Source organism: Physeter macrocephalus, chromosome 4 (assembly GCF_002837175.3).
Source record: "Physeter macrocephalus isolate SW-GA chromosome 4, ASM283717v5, whole genome shotgun sequence".
NCBI lineage: Eukaryota > Metazoa > Chordata > Mammalia > Artiodactyla > Physeteridae > Physeter > Physeter macrocephalus.
In genome coordinates, this window is record NC_041217.1 from 111,743,358 (window position 1) to 111,749,617 (window position 6,260).

The following is a 6,260-nucleotide window of genomic DNA, read 5'->3' on the forward strand; positions in this document are numbered from 1 at the left end:
GTCATAATGAAGAAAATGTTTTTTTCTAAAGAAAATGAAGTGGGTATATTCATAGCTAAATGGGAAAAAACATGTTTGAGAAAAAGCAAAATGCTGAGACTTCATATAACATTTGCACCATCTCAAGCTAATCCTCCAGTGACCTTGCCAATAATATTTACTCTGAACAGCCACACAGGGAAAGAACAGGCTTCTCAATATAAAATAGTATTCATTCTGTTTTTTTATATTTCTAACAATAATAAAGGGACAGAAACAGGCCTTGGCTGAAATGCTGATTTCTATTCCTCCTTTCCAACACTTTTCCAACTTTAAAATATCATTTAAAATACAATTTGTACATTTTTGTAAACAGCAGAGCTATTCTATACTGTACTCAGTAGCAACTAGTATGTGTTGTTAAATCTGGCTATTTCTTTATTTTTGGACACCCGAATCTCTTTGATTGGTGGGGGGAAGTTGTTGGGGGGCTCTCACTGCAGAGCTTGTTCATTAGCGCTGCTTCCTAAGTCCTGCGGCTTCATCACATCCGGCAGCTCAGGTGGGCTGGAGAAGGGCTCAATGCTAAGGGCCTCAAAGGATTCATCTGCCCTGAAGGCTAGCCCCACAGTGTCTGGGGCCTGAGGTCGTGCTGTCTGGTTGGTGAAGCCAAACTCTCCCAATGCCTTTCCATGGTCCAGAAGCCTATCGTTCTTGTACAGCCACTGCTTGTCTGGTGGCCACTTGAGGATGCCCTTGAGGATGCCCTAGATGATGCGCTTCAGCTCGAACAAGGTGTTCGAGTCCTTGGCGTCCGTGAAGATAGTGGTCTTGTGGCGTCGGATCATGAGGAACATGTACATCACGGCGGCTGCCTCTCTCCCTAGTCCAGCAGATTTAACCGGAAAAAGAAGCACAAATAACAGTTAGTAGTTAAAGACTTTAAGTTGCTGCTATTACAGATATAATACTAATTTGTTAGGGCTGCCCTAACAAAGTACTGCAAACTGAAATTTATTGACCGACAGTTCTGGCGACTAGACATTCGAAATCAATGTGTTGGTAGAGTTGGTTCTTTCCGAGGTCTGTGAGGGAAGGCTCTGTTCCAGGCCTCTTGCCTTACCGTGTAGATCACCATCTTGTGTCCACATGGTGTTTTCCCTGTGTATATGTCTATCTCCAAATTTCCCTTTATCTTTGATAAGAACCTGCCTTAATGGGCCTCATCTTAATTTGATTGCCTCTTTAAAGGCTCTGTCTCCAAATAAGATCACATTGGGACATATTGGGATTCAGGATTTCAAAATATAAATTTTGAGGGGAGACAATTCACCACATAACAGGCACTTACCTCATTTTTATTTGAAACATTATTTACTATTTTATTTGTTTATTACCTAAAACAATATATAGATTATAAAATATGTATTTGGAATAGTATGTGGATGGTTCTTCACAATTACATAGATTTATCCAAATTGGAAAAGAATAACTCAAATTGCTTCTGTTTTCAAATGGCATGATTTTATATAGAGAAAATCCTAAAGACTCCACCAAAAAAAAAAAACCTGTTAGAAATAATAAATTAATTTGGTAATGTTGCAGAATACAAAATCAATATACAAAAATCAACTGCATTTTTGATACACTAACAATAAACTCTCCAAAAAAAGAAATTAAGAAAACAATCACATTTACAATAACAACAAAAATTTATAGAAAGAAAGAGTTGAAAAATGGTTGCCAGGGCCTGGGAGGTGAGAGAAATGGAGAGATGTTGGTCAAAGGGTACAAACTTTCAGTTAAAAGATAAATGGGTTCTGCCTGAACATAATAAAGGCCATATATGACAAACCCACAGCAAACATCATTCTCAATGGTGAAAAACTGAAAGCATTTCCTCTAAGATCAGCAACAAGACAAGGATGTCCATTCTTGCCACTATTATTCAACATAGTTTTGTAAGTCCTAGCCATGGCAATCAGGGAAGAAAAAGAAATAAAAGGAATCTAAATTGGAAAGAAGAAGTAAAACTGTCACTCTTCGTAGATGACATGATACTATACATAGAGACTCCTAAAGATGCCACCAGAAAACTACTAGAGCTAATCAATGAATTTGGTAAAGTTGCAGGATACAAAATTAAGGCACAGAAATCTCTTGCATTCCTATACACTAATGATGAAAAATTTGAAAGAGAAGTTAAGGAAACACTCCCATTTACCATTGCACAAAAAAGAATAAAATACCTAGAAATAAACCTACCTAGGGAGACAAAAGACCTGTATGAGGAAAACTATAAGACACTGATGAAAGAAATTAAAGATGATATAAACAGATGGAGAGATATACCATGTTCTTGGATTGGAAGAATCAGTATTGTGAAAATGACTATACTACCCAAAGCAAACTACAGATTCGATGCAATCCTTATCAAATTACCAATGGCATTTTTTACAGAACTAGAACAAAAAATCTTAAAATTTGTATGGAGACACAAAAGACCCCTACTGGCCAAAGCAGTCTTCAGGGAAAAAAACAGAGCTGGAGGAGTCAGACTCCCTGACTTCAGACAATACTAGCCAAAGCAGTCTTGAGGGAAAAAAACGGAGCTGGAGGAATCAGACTCCCTGACTTCAGACTATACTACAAAGCTACAGTAATCAATACAGTATGGTACTGGCACAAAAACAGAAATATAGATCAATGGAACAAGATAGAAAGCCCAGAGATAAACCCACACACCTATGGTCAACTAATCTATGACAAAGGAGGCAAGGATATACAATGGAGAAAAGACAGTCTCTTCAATAAGTGGTGCTGGGAAAACTGGACAGCTACATGTAAAAGAATGAAATTAGAACACTCCCTAACACCATACACAAAAATAAACTCAAAATGGATTAGAGACCAAAATGTAAGACCGGACACTATAAAACTCTTAGAGGAAAACATAGGAAGAACACTCTACGACATAAATCACAGCAAGATCTTTTTAGACCCACCTCCTAGAGTAATGGAAATAAAAACAAAAATAAACAAATGGGACCTAATCGAACTTAAAAGCTTTTGCAAAGGAAAGGAAACTACAAACAAGATGAAAAGACAACCCTCAGAATGGGAGAAAATATTTGCAAATGAACACCCTTGGTGCCCATATGTTTGCTCTCTACCTCTGTGTCTCTATTTCTGCCCTGCAAATGGGTTCATCTGAAGCATTTTTCTAAGTTCCACATATATGCGTTAATATACAATATTTATTTTTCTATTTCTGACTTACTTCACTCTGCATGACAGTCTCTAGATCCATCCACGTCTCTACAAATGACCCAATTTCGTTCCTTTTTAGGCTGAGTAATATTCCATTGTATATATGTACCACATCTTCTTTATCCATTCATATGTCGTTGGGCATTTAGCTTGCTTCCATGACCTGGCTATTGTAAATAGTGCTGCAATGAACATTGGAGTGCATGTGTCTTTTTGAATTATGGTTTTCTCTGGACAAATACCCAGAGAAAACCATAATTCAAAAAGACACATGCACTCCAATGTTCATTGCAGCACTATTTACAATAGCCAGGTCATGGAAGCAAGCTAAATGCCCAACGACATATGAATGGATAAAGAAGATGTGGTACATATATACAATGGAATATTACTCAGCCTAAAAAGGAACGAAATTGGGTCATTTGTAGAGACGTGGATGGATCTAGAGACTGTCATGCAGAGTGAAGTAAGTCAGAAATAGAAAAATAAATATTGTATATTAACGCATATATGTGGAACTTAGAAAAATGCTTCAGATGAACCCATTTGCAGGGCAGAAATAGAGACACAGAGGTAGAGAGCAAACATATGGGCACCAAGGGTGGGGAGTGGTGCGTGGCAGGTGATGGTGTGATGAATTGGGAGATAGGGATTGACATATATACACTAATATGTATAAAATGGATAACTAATAAGAACCTGCTGTATAAAAAAATAAATAAAATTCAAAAACAAGACAAAGATAAATAGGTTCTGGAGATCTAATGTACAGCATGATGACTAGAGTTAACAATTGTATACTGTATACTTGAAAGTTGCTAAGATAGTAAACCTTATGTGTTCTCACCACTCACACACACAAAAAGGTAACTACGTGAAGCAATTTATGTAAGTAATCAGATTGTGGTAATCATTTCAGTGATATACACATATACTAAATTAGTACATTGTACATCTTTAAAAAAATAACATTGTACAACATAAATATATGCAATTTCCTTTGTCAATCATACCTTAATAAAACTGAAAAATAAGAAATAAATAAAAAGAAAAAATGTAAAAATCTGAAAAAATATATAGACTTAAAATAATAAATGAAATACTTGGGCTTCCCTTGTGGTGCAGTTGTTGAGAGTCCGCCTGCTGATGCAGGGGACACAGGTTCATGCCCCGGTCCGGGAAGATCCCACATGCCGCAGAGCGGCTGGGCCCATGAGCCATAGCTGCAGAGCCTGCGCGTCCAGAGCCTGTGCTCCACAATGGGAGAGTCCACAACAGTGAGAGGCCTGCGTACCACACAAAATAAATAAATAAATAAATAAAATGAAATACTTAAAGTTAGATTCTGTAGTTGTTTGTTTTAATTTTGAAACATTTAAAGTTCAAATGAACTGGAAACTGAAAAGTGACTAAACAATGCTATTCAAGTTCATAGGCTAAGTGGACACCTGCCTATGATGTGAGATGCATTTGAGCTGCTAGGAATTGCTCATACCTCCAATATATGTACACTGCCAGTGTTCCAACAAAAGACTGTCTCACACTGAAATGCACATATTTCAGAAAGTAGAGGCAGATCAAGCCAATCATCAATCACAAAAATTGTGTTGAAAATAACTTAAGATTTCTTCCAACCAATGGTTGTTCACCATCCAAAAGCACAAAGTGCTGTTGCTCTTCCTACCAGGCATCTCTATCACATGTCTAGGGTTCTCTACACTGTCAACTTTAAGTCCAACATACTAACATTTTTGCCTGAACTGCTAAAATGGAGTCTTAACAAGATATACCTTAATTCCCTTTTTCAGCAAATATATATGGGGTTTCTACCATGTACCAAGCACTGTCATAGATGCTTGAGTACTTTTCTGAGGGGAAAGCATCCCTATCTTTGTGGAGTTTATGTAGAGGTATTTGGAAATGTGTCTTTTCTTGTCTCCCTGAAATTTGTTATCCACACAACATCCAGAGTGATCATTTTAAAGAGACCTCTGAGCTTGTCACTACTTACTTAAAACATTTTCATACTTTCCAATTGCTCTTGATTAAACCCCAAAACCTTGATGTAGCCTTCAAGGCCCTGTGTAATCTGGTTCTTATTGATTTTGCCATCTCATTCCACGTTGTTCTCCACCTCATCCACTCTGTCCCAGGCACATTAGCCCTTTAGCTAATGGTGACAATATCCAAATCTCTCCCATCTCAGAGCATTCACACATTTGTTTCTTCTTTCAGGAGCTCTCTTGCTCCTCACATGTCCACTTAGAACGCTTCCTTTATGTCTCAGCAGACACACCACCTCTTCATGTGTATTTCCCTAACCCATCAAATTTAAGTCCAGTATCGCTGTAATACCTACTTAAAACTTCTCACTTATAACAACTGTAAATAATTATATATATAATGTCTATCTCTCTCATCAGATTGAATTCAATTAGGACAAAGATCATGTAGGTTTACAATTGTCTTCCTATTCTTAGCACAGTACTGGATAGATGAAAAGTACTCAATAAATATTTATTGAGTGTAAGGGGAATGAGGTAGAAGAGAAAAGAGAAAGACTATCCTGACTGTTGGAAAGGCCTACACTACACTGGAATGAGCTTAAATTAGAATGGACACTAATTTAAGGGTAGAGATTTGGCTTCTGGGCAGAAAACTTCAGAGAAAACAACTTATTTTAGCCAACATTTTCTAAGTACATTCAATGATGTACCATCCCCATAAAATGCTTCTCAAAAGCATGATAGAATGGTTAAAGAACTTTGCCCAATATTTTCTGCCTCTAGATATTCACACTGCCTATCATGAGCTCCTATTAAGAGCTCCAAGAACTCTTCTAGTAAAGAAATCTGTTTAACAAATCCCTCTCTTCCTTTAGAATAACTAGTAACATGCAGGGGCACTTGCTGAAAAATACTGTTCTGAGATATAACACACCTCCTCCACTTCCTTATCATTTCCCTTATAAGTAAAGGCATTTAGATGGAAAAGCTCATTCTGCATTTTTC

At 37.2% G+C, this 6,260-nt stretch overlaps 1 pseudogene; it reads right to left on the reverse strand.

Moving 5' to 3' along the window:
* Positions 1-473: 473 nt before the first annotated feature.
* On the reverse strand, positions 474-851 carry LOC102983045 (elongin-B-like; annotated as a pseudogene).
* Between the last annotated feature and the right edge of the window lie 5,409 nt (positions 852-6,260).